This window comes from Odocoileus virginianus, chromosome 7, assembly GCF_023699985.2.
Source record: "Odocoileus virginianus isolate 20LAN1187 ecotype Illinois chromosome 7, Ovbor_1.2, whole genome shotgun sequence".
In the NCBI taxonomy this organism is placed as follows: Eukaryota; Metazoa; Chordata; class Mammalia; order Artiodactyla; family Cervidae; genus Odocoileus; species Odocoileus virginianus.
The window spans coordinates 31,863,117-31,877,536 of NC_069680.1; the positions used below are offsets into that span (position 1 = coordinate 31,863,117).

A 14,420-nucleotide genomic window follows, 5' to 3' on the forward strand; every position below is an offset into this window, starting at 1 on the left:
CCGACATCCTGGAGAAAAGTGGGGTAAAGGATGACACGGGCCAGCAGAGGCGCCCATGAGTGATGCTCTCAAGACCACTCAGGGACCAGCAGGGCGGCCGGAGGCCAGGACCCCAGGCGCTGCAGACAGCCCAGCCCCCAGGGTCAGTGGGTGCAGCCTGCGGCTGCGGGGAGCCGCTTCAGGCTCACAGACGCTCCGCCCCGCAGCGAAGGCTGGCCAAGGCCTCCCCACATCTGCTGTAACTGAAGATCATTTTCAGGTAAGTGGCAAATCATTTCTGAGTCCTCCTGCATTTTTCATAGGCGGTGATTTCTCAGAGTTGACAAGCTGCAGAGAGAATTCATTTTCTAACCCGTTAGTGACACCCTGGGTTTCCCTCTGCAGGAACAAAGGGTTTTAAAACACCCTCAGGAGAACTTAGCTTCCTCCACAGAAAGGGTCACAGCACTGCCACGTGGCCCCACCCCTGGAACCCGACTGCTTCCTCTCCCGCAAAGCGACCACACGGAGCCTGTCTCCATGCCCCGGGCTCCAGCCCGGACCCCAGCCCAGAGCTTCTGGATCCTGCCTCTGGCCTGGCTGATTTAACAGGGGTCTGATCTCACCACTGGACAGAAGGATGTGGACAGGACGGGTCATCCTCACCGGACTCCTAGAGCCTGAGGCACCCCGGCGCTCTCTTGAAGGCAGCCCTCTTTATACCATGGGCAGCCAGGTTACATGATGGCATCACCAACTCAATGGATGTGAGTTTGAGCAAGCTCCAGGAGTCGGTGATGGACAGGGAGGCCTGGCGTGCTGCAGTCCATGGGGTCACAAGGAGTTGGACACAGCTGAGCGAGTGAACTGACCGACTGACTGAGCCACGTTAGGACGGGGATGAGGGAAGCTGCCTGCAGTTCAGTGAGCTGTTGGACGCTGATGGTCACAGCATTCCTGCCCCGTTTAAGGGCGCAGCACCTACCTCACCTGGACGTGGGTTTCCCGGCGCAGAGGGAATGTCAGGGCTGGGATGGAGACTGGCTCCATGCTCTGCCAGCCCAGAGAGCTGCTCCCAAGGTCCCCGGGCAGCGCAGACCCCAGGGAGCAGGCCCAGAGGAAGCTGGCACCTGGGACAGTGTGGTCCAGGGATGCTTTAGAGGGCCAGCCACCCAGTCCACCCCGCGGAGGTCAGTAAACATGTGTTCAGTGGATGAATGGATGAAGGAGCTGCAGGACTCCAAGGACAGGCGCAGTTTCAAACACATGCTCAAGGTTCTGGTCATCATTCCTAAGTGGGAATATCAGAGGCAAAAGAGATGCATGAAACGAGACGATTTCTGTAAGAGATGAAAAGTCTTCTGTGCACTTCATCAGACATGTGGTGAGCCAGCTACGACCTCCCCGCAGACACGGCCCAGGAGAGGAGGAGACGGCTGGGTCTAGATGGAGGTGGGGCGGGAGGGGGCGTGGCGGGGGGAGAAGAGCGAGAGACGCCCCTGCAGGCTGCACACCGTCCCTCAGAACACGTCTCTCCGGCCCAGGTAGAGCGTGTGGCAAAAGGGCAGCATTCAACCTTTTCCGAAAAGCATAAATCCATTTCCCAGTTCCAGGCTCAGTTGCTTCAGCAACGCCCACCTTTCAAGGCAGCAGGGGAATTACAGATGCTGAAAGACAGAAAGCACCCTCCCACCCCTGCACCTCGCCCGGCAGTAGGTGCGCCCCCCGCGCGGGCATCCCGGGCATCACAGGGGGGCCGTCCCTGCGGGCACCCCGGGACTTGAGCCGGCACAGGGCTCAGGCGCCATCTGCCCGAGAGGCCGCAATGCGCCCTCAGCGCGCACACAGGCGCACGCGCGCACACAAGACGACGGCTTTGATGATCTTTCAGCCATCTCAGAAGTTAAACTCATTACACAGAAACCCTCTTAGTTAGCTTACTGTCTGGTCTACACATGCCAGGAAGGAACGGGGAAAAAGAAAAAAAAAAACATGTGCAGAAAGTTAGATGATTTTTTTCTAAAGCTGACATCAAAAATAAGTTATCTGTGCTATAAAAACTGTTCATCCTATGCATCACTTTCAGAAACCACCACAATATTGTCAAGCAATTAGCCTCCAATTAAAATAAATAAATTAATTAAAAAGAAAAACGTGGCTGCCTCTTTGAAAACTGTCCAAAGGTGTATCATTTCCGCTCTTCTGACTCCAAGGACACCGCATCATCTCCTGCTTGGGCGCTGACAGCTGCAGCCACGTCAGGGGCAGGGGTGTGCTGTGACCGGCATCCAAGCCTCCTGAGGCCGCCGCTAGCAGCCACTCCGGGGCTGGCACCGAGCAGCGGGCTTGGGCCCGGGGTCAGCGGGTGGGCAGGCGGAAGGCGGGAGGGAGGGGTCCCGGGACAGCACCCCCCAGGACGCCCTGTAGGACCCCTCCCGAACATCCCCCGTGTCCGCGGAGGTCTGCCCCTTCCCGAGGCACGCTGCAGCCCTTCGCGTTCCTAACGAGGCCTGCACGCCCGGCCCGCAGCCATGCGGCCTCCGAGCCCCTCCGCTGCAGTGCGCAGTCTGTCTCCACTCGTCTCTGCCTCCAACAACACACCCTGGCATGCTGCCGTTTTTTATCTAAGCAGCCCCTACCTTCCCGGGCAGTTATTAAATCTCTTTCCACTCTTTCGTCCTGAGGCTTTTTCTAGCTGCCTCATGTGTTCCGTGAGCTTTAACAGCCGCGGCTCCCACGGGGGCCTGAGGTCACAGGGGAAGGGGTCTAACTCGGTGGAGTCAAGATGGCTGAACGGGAAGCCCCCCAGCCACCCTGGCAGGTGTAGACCTCGGTCATCTCTGGGCCCCTGAGAACGCTGCCTCCTGCCTCTGCGCACTGAGCCTCCCTGTTTTAATGGGAGGATGAATTTCAGACAAGACAATGGCCCAGGTGATGCTCCCAGGAGCTCAGGGCGAGTCTCCCATGCAGGTGCAGGAAATGAGAAGGCCCCCTGGCTGAGGTCCTCAACGTGGTTTCAGACAAGAATGACGAGGTCTGAGGGTGACTGGCTCTTGTTCTGTCAGCTGAACGTCGACAGACAGTTTGAGGAGTGTCTTGGGACTCCCAAGGCTCCTCTAAAGGGCCCCTCAGGGCTGAGTGTGATTCCAGGCGGGGCTCCCCCACCCTGGGGCACAGGACCCCTTGCCATCAGGGGACTGGCCTTGATTGAGAACCTGGGGGTGGACACCCCCCAGACCTGCGGTCTCCACCACTGGGGGCTCCGGGGAAGCACACGCCTCGGGCAGCCTCCCCGCCCCCCAGGGACCAGCATCCACCTCGTGCAAACGCTGTGGACTGTCTGGTTTGCGCACTCGCTCACTCTCTCTTCTGTCAAGATAAAGAGCAGAACCAAGAGACGGGACTCCAATGCCCGTTCAGAGTCTGCTGTCCAGAGTGACTGGGGAGGCCCTCAGTCTGCCCTGCCCCATGGCCACCATCCCCCAGGTCCCCCGCCCGCCCCCCCGACCCCAGTGACACCCTCCAACCTCACAGCAGCCAGGAGTCCGAGCCAGCCCAGCCCCAGGATCCTGGGAAGTTCAACCAAAGGTCCCCGCCCCCAACAGGGCCGCCATGGAGGGCTGGGAGGTGGGGCATCCCAGCAATGTCTTCCAATCCAGGGTCATTCAACAAGGAGCACAGATTTTGGCTTGACTGGGGTTTGGGGTTAATGGAAAGGTTGCTGATCGCTAACCCACAGCCGCTGAGCAGAACCTCACTAGCACCTCCCGGCAATGGGAACAGTCCTCACGTGGCGGTTGGGTCGTCACGCTATTGATCAGGGAGGGTCCTTCCTTGGAGGGCGCCAAGAAACCCTGATTCCTCAGCAGACGGTTCTGTTCTGACCACAGAGAGATGACGGACAGCGGTTCAGAAGTCTCCACATTCTCACTTCTGCACCCGGTGACCGCAGAGCTCCCCAGGGCTCCCAACTTTTTCTTCATTTTTTGGCCCGAAGCACGTGGCAAGCACGGCCCTGCTCCAAGGTAGCAGGAGGCAGGAGGGGGTCAGAGGGGAAAGAACGGCAGGTGAAACCAGGCGAGTGGCGGGCGGCCGGGCTGCCTGGGCGAGGACAGGACAGGACAGGCCCCCTCGGGGCTGGCAGGTGACCCCACAGGTGAGAACGGGTCCAGGGTGGATGCAGCGGGGCAGGGGGCGGGATCAGCTGATGGAGACGATGGAGAGCAAGTCCCTGAGCTGAGACAGCCGCTTCCAGGGCCCGACATGGGCCCAGGTGCCAGGGCAGGTGACCAGAGGCAGGGCCCGAGGCGGGGTGAGGCCACTCAGGCCAGCGTGAGACCAGCTGCCCCCGGGTGGTCAAGACAGGGAGCAGTTAGCGCTGAACATGTGAGGACAACGACACATGGAATTGTCAGGTAGATAATGTTATATGTACTGCATTATCTGTGGTATATTATAGAGTGCTTCATACATGTAGCAAAATGGTTACATTTTATTTTCACAGCGAAGTTTTTTCCAAGGCGACTAGCTCCTGCTACTATTATTTCATAGAAAAAGAACTCAAGAGAGACCCATAGTTTTCTTAAGAGCACTTTGACAGTGGTAAAATTAAAAGTTAAGAGTCTTAGAGTTCAAATACCGTATTTAACACCTTGATTATCTTGACATGAGTATTCATGGCTTCATATTTTAAACCATTCTCAAAGTACCTTTTATATAACCTTTAGTTATATGTGGAAGAGAAACGCATGATTAAATACATTCATATTCTAAATGACATCATTCACTTGTATCAAATAGGAACATTTATATAAAAATTCAATATTAAAGCAATTGTAATATAAAAGGGAGATTTGCAGGACCCCCATTTCTGGAATAGGATTTATGATTCTACTGTTAGCGATGTCCGTCCCGTAAGAGAGGATGTGTATCTGGACCTCCGGGCTGACGCAGCTGTCGTGGGGATGCTCACTGTGGGGAATCGTGGGGCTCAGGAGAGGAGGGACATGGCCTCCCCCAGCACACGGCCACCATGGAACTGAACCAGCCTCTTCTTCCCGGGAATCTCCCTGGTCTGTGTGGTCGGGACATGCCCTCCGGGTTTCCGGACAGGGCCGGGCCCTCCCCTGACAGTGGTGCCCCGACCTGGGAGGAGGCAGCTGCTGGGGGGCTCAGGCAGGGAGCACCCTCTCCTTTCTCCTGTTCTGGGGAGCTCAGGAGTCAGAGAGCAGGGGCAGCAGCCACCGCGTCCTGGGGGTGCAAGGCCGGCCGGTGCTGGGCTCAGCGCAGGGGTGGGGACAGGCATCAGACCGGCCTGGGAATAGAAACCCAGCTGAGCCACTTACTAGGCCTGAAATATGGGGACAATCTCTCACCTCCTTCGAGTCTCAACTTTTCCAGCAGAATGGGAAAACTAATATCTCAGTCAGCTCAGGCTGCCATAATAAAATACACAGATGCCGCTCTGGAGGCGGGAAGCCCAGGGTCCAGTGCCGGCCCTGTGGGGTTTTGACGAGCAGTCTCCTTCCGGCCTGTAGACGCTGCCTTCTCCAGCATCCTTCTACGGCAGAGAGACTGCTCTGTGCCTCTCTCAGGGCACTAACCTCACCATCAGGGCCTCACCCACATGACCTCATCTAAACCCAGTGACCTCCCAAAGGCTCCACCTCCAGGTCTGACCACACTGAGGGTTAGGGCTTCAGCATATGAATTTGGGAAGCGGGGGGTAGGAACATCCAGTCCATAGCTGCACCCCGTGGAAGCTTCTGGCTGTAGGCAGAGATACTGAGCATGCTGGGCAGTGTCTGCAAAGCAGGTGCTCATGCAACAGGATCCGAGTGATTACGAGGGCAAAATCCTCCTAAACCAGCCTCGTCTACTGCACAGGGTCTGCCTGCCGCTGAGCAAGCAGAGAGGAACCCCAGCCCAGATGGAGACTGGGAAGGACCCCACGAGTCAGGAGCAGGGGTCTCCTTGCGTCCCTGCTTCCCACATGTGCAAACTCAGCCCCAGGTCCAAGTGTCTTACATGCAAAATGCCTGTTCTTCTTGCTGAATCTTTGAAAAACTGTAGAAATTATTCTATCATGAACCTTGTAAGGGAAACACTTGCCAGCCCTTTGCACATGCAACAGGAAAGACCGTTCATTCTTCCCCAAGCGTCATAGCTCACATTAAGATGTAGCTGCAAATCAGGACACGGATGCCAAAACTGTTCTGATGCAGCAGCGAATCTAAGTGCATCTGTGTGTGTGTGTGTGTGTGTGTGTGTGTGTGCTCGCGCGCGCACATTTCTAGGCTTTAAACCAATGCTGCTGAACATTCTAGACCCTTTTATGGGTCCCTGAGTCTCCAGGCGAGTGGACACAGGAAAAAAGGCCTGAAGAACTGCCAAACACCTCTTTAAAAAGTTCACCTTTCACCGTCCTTGCGCGGAAGCGAGGGACGCACCCACGAGGGTCTACCACGGTAAGGACAGTGAGGAGCTCAGAGCCTTGCTGAGTGGCTTCTGTCCCCTGCATCAAGCTGGAGGCCTGGCACCAGGAGCGCCTCATTAAGTGTATCACTTAAAAGGAATTGACATCTATTTTAAAAAATTCTCTTAGACATAAATAATGATGTGTGATAAATCCATCCTAACCTAACCCACTGGCTTGAGCTAAACAAACAGATATTTACAAGATGCAGGCCCAACACACAGAAGTGCCCTTACGTTTCTGATCGCTCTGCAGGACTAAAGCCAAAGCGGGTTTTGAGAGATCTGTGCAGACTGCACAGTCTGAGTGCGGTCGCCTCGGATTTACACGCCCGCCGCGCCAGCATGTGTGGGCCGGCTAGTCTCCGAGGAGCTTCCTGGTGAGGCGGCCTGACTTCTGCAGATGAATGGACATGAGCATGCCGTCCTCACCAAGCTGATTTATTTTCACATTTAGAGGTAATAAAATTAATAGTGCAGTACTATGTCAGTGGATGAAATTAACTCAGACTTTTTTTTTTTTTTTTGGAACCAACTCCTTTCAGTTATTTCCTTTATTTTCAAAAGGGAAGTTATTCCAGTCATTTGATACAAATGGGTTTAATTAGTTTAAGGCAAACATAACCTTTAACAAAAATACAGGCTGGGGACCGCTAGTCTGTGTGCTACTGGAGGAAAAAACGGCGCTGCGCTCACAGGTTGATTTGTCATGGCAGCTGTACAATCCGATTTGGTTCAGCATCAGAGCAAACCACCCACCACCTAAAAGAGTAATTCCTCTGCTAAGGCCATCAAAAAGCCGGCCCATCCCTGCACACAAACACATTTTTATGACAAGGGCAGGTGCATGGAAAGACGGTGAGGAGGCGGTCCATCACATCCGTGCCCTGCCTATTCTGCCGGGTACCGCCCAAGACAGGGCTGACTATGGCTGGGGGCAGGGTAGATGCTTTCCAAGGGCCTTGCATTTTTAATAACTCTCTCTCTGAAAGGTATTAAAAATTAAAAAAAAAAAAAAGCAGTCAATCCTACACTTGCCATGAAGCATCTGCTAGGAAGAGACCCTTGGTTTCAGAAACACTCAAACGGAGGATCCTTATCTTAGGCTTACCGTTCCCCAGGTCTAAGGGGCTGGTTACCACCTGAGTGGTAACCTGATCAGTGAGAATCAGAGTTATTGGCCCAGAAGCCAGCATTTCTGTTGTAAATCTGAGCTTGGACACCCACGCCCTCGTCACCCTCTCCTCCGCCGGACAGAATCCAGTCCATTCCTCCCTGGTCATGTCTTGTTCTCCAGGATTCCTCCTGCCTGGAATGAGCACAGGATGCAGTCCCATGTCTCTGTGGTGTCTGTGACGACTCCCCAGCCCTCCGGCGCAGGGGGCTCAGGGCACGTCCTCCCCAGTGCCGTCCACGACTCTCCACGTCGAGCAGGGCATCCCTGCTCTGCCCTGCGCTCTGTCCATTCCCAGTCTCTTTACTGAAATCATCTCCCCTTCTTGGCAGGTGAACCCCGTGAGGTAAGAGCCACATACCCACACGTGGGCTGGAGTTCAGTGGGCATCACCTGGCTCCTTTGGTCCCAGCCACCTCCCCACTTGGACTGCCCCTTCTGTCTGCTCCTGGCTGGGCTATGGGCTTCTGCAGCTCACCACGTCCCCTGTGCTGGAGCCTCTGCAGAAAAGGCTTCTGTTTGCTGGAACCCGTGTCCCTCTCTGCCTGAAAAAGTTCTTCCCTCCTCCACAGAGGTGAGCATAACTGCTCCCTTCTGCCAAGCCTGCATGCAGAGGGCCACCCAGAAAAAAGACCTCACGTCCTCCTGGTTTTAAAATATGGGATGCATATTTCTATCCCTGCACGCCACTTTTAAATGACTCATTCCATAGCTGCGAGCTCCCTGAAAACAGAAGCCACGCCTTTTAGTCTTTAAACCTACTTTCAATCAACTGTGTGATTGGCACAAAATAGACACTTAATAAATGTTGAACTGCTGACTAAATGTCAACACAGATGAATGAACAACTATCCGTGGGAGGAGGTAAGTGGGTTTGTCAATCTGTCCCCTTCCATGGGCAGAGCAATCAAACCAAAGAGAAACAAATCAGCAGATAAATAAGGAAGTGGACATTGCATTTGGCAAGAGCTGAGGCAAATGCCATGGGTTTCCACCCCAGAGCAAAGCCCTCCACAGCGGTCGTTCAAGGAGCCCCCGGCCACAGGGTGAGCTCCCGGGGCAGCTACACTCAGTCTCAAGTGACAGCAGTGTCTGTGCAGGAAAAGAAGAGCTCACAGCCAGGACTCACTGTTCACTGGCTGATTCTACAGTGTGAGCGGGCAGCCCAGGATCACAGACACCTGAGCCAGTCTGCAGCGAGGACAAACGAGGTCGACCGTGGACACAAGACAAAGAGTGACAGTGGATCTCATGGAGTGGGGAGGGAAAAGACAAGACACCCCGTCCAGGGTCTGTTCGTGTTCATATGGTGTCCTTAAAGGGACTGAAGGAGGTACTTCATTCTTGAAGCAAGAACAGTACGCTTTCAAAAATTAACGGAAAACCTAAATAGGCTCTAGGGACCTATAGATATCATATAATCTATATGTGTATATATTATCCTATCTAAAGGACACATGCTCCTTGGAAGAAAAGCTATGACAAACCTAGACAGCATGTTAAAAGCAGAGGCATCCTTTGCCAACGAAGGTCTGTCTAGTTAAAGCTATGGATTTTCTAGTGGTCATGTGTGGCTGTGAGAGCTGGACCACAGCGAAGGCTGAGTGCCGAGGGACGGATGCTTTCAAGCTGTGGTGATGGGGAGGACTCTTTCGAGTCCCTTGAACTGCAAGGAGATCCAACCGTGTGTGCTTCAGTCATACTTGCCTCTGTGACCCCATGCATTGTAGCCTGCCAGGCTCCTCTGTCCATGGGATTCTCCAGGCAAGAATACTGGAGTGGGTTGCCATGCCTCCTCCAGGGGATGTTCCTGACCCAGGGATTGAACCCAGGTTGGATTCTTCCACCAGGAAGCCTTGGAGATCAAACCAGTCAATTTTAAAGGAAATCAATTCTGAATCTTCATTGGAAGGATTGATGATGAAGCTGATGCTCCAATACTTTGGCCACCTGATGTGAAGAGCCAACTCTGAAAAAGACCTTGATGCTGGGAAAGATTGAGGGCAGGAGGCAAAAGGGTCAACAGAGGATGAGATGACTGAATGACATCACTGACTCAATGGAGATGAGTTTGAGCAAACTCCAGAGACAGGGAGGGACAGGGAAGCCTGGTGTGCAACAGTCCATGGAGTTACAAAGAGTTGGACATGACTGAGTGGCTGAACAACAATATCTATATGTACTTATATTTGCAAATATATTTATATTAATCTATGACGTATATTATGGCTTCCCTGGTGGCTCAGATGGCAAAGCGTCTGCCTACAATTCAGGAGACCCGGGTTCAAACCCTGGGTTGGGAAGATCTCCTGGAGAAGGAAATGGCAACCCACTCCAGTACACTTGCCTGGAAAATCCCATGGACGGAGGAGCCTGGTAGGTCATGAGGTCGCAAAGAGTCGGACACGACTAAGCAACTTCACATGGCATATATACAAATATATGTATATGTTAATAACATAATAGTCTCACTGAGATAAAGATAATGCTGTTTACCCCCAAAACAGTTGCCAATCTAATGCAAGAAAATATTTATGCAAAAGCTTTGAAGAGTAAGAATCTGAGGACTAGAGAGGTGTCTGGGGGAGCCATCACTGGATCTCTGATCCCTAATCCAGACCGCCAGCCGTAGGTCAGTGGTTCTTCACTCCACCCAGGTCCGTTCCCTCCCAGCACCCTCCTCATCCCCTCTAGCACACGGCTCTAGCCCTTGTGACCAGAGGCACGTCCACTAGACTTGGCCAAGGGTGATGGAAAAGCACAACTGAAGGCTGGATGAGGGACAGAGTCTTGAGATACCCAAGTTGGTGGCCATGGTGACGCAGAGCACCTGGGTCGTGTCTACCATCACCGCCGCCCCAGCTGCAGACAGGAGGGTCTGCTGAAGGAAGGTGTGACTCACACAGAGCAGAGGTGTTCGCGAGGGCTGTGTGACGTCAGAGCCAGGGTCCACGCCACCCCACAGCTGTCCCGGACCCTGCTGTCATCCGGGGTGTGATGACGGATCCGGGAGTCCCAGCACAGAGCATCCCACCCAGCGCTCCGCTCTGCTGATGGTCGCAGGACTGACCCGCCCCCCGCACATCCCTCCCACCCCTCCCTGTGCTCCTAAGGAGGCCGGGTCCCCAGGGACAGGCTGGTCCGCCCAGTACTGCCTCCTTCGCTTGAAACGGAAAACCGGAGGCTGAGGTGTGTGCTCCCGTAGCCGGGGTCTCCACGGCCTCCCTGCGTCTTTAAGCTCCCGACTTCCCGCTGCCCTGTCACCGTCTCTCACTCACAAAGCTCCCTAAATGCTGGCGCTCGGGCCACGCGGGCCGCTGCAGCCCACTGTCCCATGCTCAGGAGGACTCGGGGTGTGCAGTGCAGGTCAAAACAAGGGACAGACCACACTGTGCATCGCAAAGGGCGTGCCCTACCCACACCGCCCACGCGGTCCACACGGCCCCAGCCAGCCTCCCCGTGGTGGACGGCAGGGCGCCAGCTCCGGGCTGAGTTAAACACCGTCCCTGTATCCCAGATGCTTCTCCCCTCCTAATGACAGCCTCTGCCCTGCCCTCCAGACTGGCAGCCCGTGCCAGCCCCCAGCACGCTCCGCCCTGGGAGCCCCTCCACCGCCCGCCTCGGAGCAATGAGAGCCAGGAGCACGCGGCTTTTGACAAGAAGATGGAGGGCCTGGCTGTCCTGGCGGTTAATTGGGGGTGTTATTTATGTGTTTGGAATGCTTGTGACGTTCCCTGGCTGTTTCTGATGCAATTAGTTCCACTGATGGCCAGGTTTATGAGCTGGAAGAGTGAGAACCAGAGCACCACGCCTGATGCAACCGAACACAGTAAAAGTGAGTAGGCTCTCCTGGTTTCCGTGCAGAGCGCCCAGAAAATGGGCTTCAAAGTTTCCACAGGGAGATGAAAGCTCCCTCTTGCCTGCACAATTACTCTATCCACTTTGGAAATACATAGGCCACAGTTGGGGAGAATTGAACCTCTGAAATAAGAGTCAAATGTACATGAAAACAATTTTACTGGTAGGCAGCCCCAACATCTAATCAGTATTGCAAAAACAGAGCTGAGTTTTTACATTTCAATTACTCCTATATTCAGTAATGGATGCATAATTAGCATGAATTCAGGACAATTACTACAGAAAATTTCAAAGGATGTCTCACACGAATGTTTCAATAGTTTGACTTTGGATTTTTTGCATGTGTCAGTGGAATGGGACCCTAACATATCTTTTTAAATCAATTTAAATTGTCATAGAGGTAATATCTGGGACCCAGGTGAGTGAAGATTACCCTGACCTTTTCAGCGGCACATGATGTCCCCCGCGTGGCTGTTCCAGCGTTCATTCCATTTCGTCTGTGGCTACAACAGGTCTTGCTGTCACACGCAGTCCTGCACACACCTGGCTGGCACGTGGGGGGTTTACTGAGGGTCAGTCCCCATGGGAGAGTTGCGGGATCAGAGGCCACGTGGTTTTGCGACTTTGATACTGTTGCCAAATAGATCACCTCATCTTGCATTGTACTGCATGGCTGAGTGTCCCACCCGGAGGGAGTCCTGGCCTCAAGATGGGGCCTGCGAGACCCATGCCAATCTGAGAAGTGAAACCGCAGGTCTTCATAGAGACTCACCTAATTTTCACTCCTCTGTTCCACAAATATTTTTTGAGAACTTCCTGTGTCCCCGGAACCATCCCAGCCCAGAGGAGCACAGGATAGAATGAAACATGAAGTCTGCTGCCCGGTGGAGCTTATCTCCTGAAGACTGGGGACAGGGGCTCGTTAGGGTCATGTCCGAACATCAGCACAGGTTGACGCGGTTGCTGAGCTGTGCTTCCTCTGGGTAAACCATGTATCCACGGGGGCTGATCTCTCTCCTTTGGGGTTGTGGCTCAGTCATCTTACAGAGTAAGGGCCCTTCTGTCTAAGATGCGTGTGTGTCTAGGATAAGGACGGTGAGATACTGTTTTCCTCCTGACTTTCTTTGTGACTGTGGTCTCTGTGACAAACCCAGGCAGCATATCTAAAAGCAGAGACATCAGTTTGCAGACAAAGGTCCACAGAGTCAAAGCTGTGGTTTTTCCAGTAGTCATGTATGGATGTGAGAGTTGGGCCATAAAGAAGTCTGTGAATGCCAAAGAATTGATGCTTTTGAACTGTGGCGCTGGAGAAGACTCTTGAGAGTCCCTTGGACTGCACGGAGATCATTTCAGTTAATTCTAAAGAGAATCGACTCTAAATTCATTGGAAAGACTGATGCTGAAGCTGAAGCTCCAATAATTTGGCCACCTGAGGCAAAGAGCTGACTCACTGGAAAAGAAAAGATCCTATGCTGGGATAGATTGAGGACAGGAGGAGAAGGGGGCTATAGAGGATAAGATGGTTGGATGGCATCATTGACTCCGTGGACATGAATCTGAGCAAACTCTGGGAGATAGTAAAGGACAGAGAATCCTGGGATGCTACAGTCTATGGGATTGAAAAGAGCCAGGCACGGCTTGGTGACTAAACAACAAACAACAACAGTAATGGTTTCTATGCTCCAGGCTTTAAGGGGTCAGATCCACTGTTCTCTTCTTTTAGAGCTCCTGGGTTCTTGTTGTCTTGAAAGACTTATCTTACTCCAAAACCTGGTCATAATTCTCCCACGATATTCCCTAGGAGTTTCACAGTTTCATTTTGCATGCCATGGCTGGCTCCAAGTGGACTTTAATCAGGCGAAGGTGTGAGATGTGGACACATCTGTGTAATTCACGAGGTGACTTCTCTGCTCCCTCAACGCCATCACCCAGACCCATCCATGTCGCCCTTTGATCGGAAATTCTTTCCTGTTGGACCCTGAGTGCCCGTGGGAATCCGAGTCCATCCGGGGCCGACATGCACCTATTTGTTAGTAGATATGAGCAGACCTCTTCTTATTGCACTTTGCTTTATGGTGCTTTGAAAATGTTGCATTTTCTACAAATTGAGGTTTTGTGGCAACTTTGCACTGTCAAGACAATCGTTATATTTTTAGCAATGAAGCACCTCTAAATTAAGGTATATGCATTGATTTTTTTAGACATACTGCAACTGCACACTTAGTAAGCCGCAGAGTAGTGTAAACATAACTTTTATACGCACTGAGAAGCCAAAACACTCCTGTGACTGGCTTTATTGTGGCGTTCGCTTTATTGCGATGGTCTAGAACCAAACTCGCAGTGTCTGAGGTGAGCCTGTATTGATCGTGTATTTTCGCTCACACACATGTGCACATACACACGCTATTTTGAGATGGAAAAATTTATCTGATGATACATGCGTTAGTAAATCCAACCCACCAAGGTTTTCTCTGTTCTGTTTCCTGAGGTCCCTGACAGAGGCAGACAGCCCTGGAGAGCCAGCTCTTCCAGCGTCTGCAGAAAATCTGCCTTCGACACGACAGCCCAGGCTGTGTTTCAGGGTCGAGGGCTTGGGACTTGCTCTGACAGGCATGGGGCACAGGGCTGACGTGGGGATTAGCAGCCCAGCCGGGAGCCTGGAGCTGTGATCAACGCGCCTGAATCCTGAATCGTAGCTTGTCTGTCCTCCTCTGGCTTGCAGGGGTGCACAGCTCACCCAGAAACGAGAGACCAGATGGACGGGCCGAAGGGCACCTCAGGCTTAGAACACGGTGAGTTAACCAGACCAGCTGATGGAATCAAGCTGAAATGGAAACAAGGAACTCCCCAAATCGCAGGGTTATTAGCATTGGGAAGCCCTCTCTGAAATGGGCCAAAGGAAGGCTGCCTTATCCGTAGATACTCTCTCCTGGAC

At 53.1% G+C, this 14,420-nt stretch overlaps 1 protein-coding gene across 1 annotated transcript in view; it reads right to left on the reverse strand.

Annotated features, from left to right (window-relative positions):
- TCERG1L (transcription elongation regulator 1 like) overlaps positions 1-14,420 on the reverse strand; it is a 194,620-nt gene that overhangs the window by 71,571 nt on the left and 108,629 nt on the right. The window lies entirely within an intron of this gene.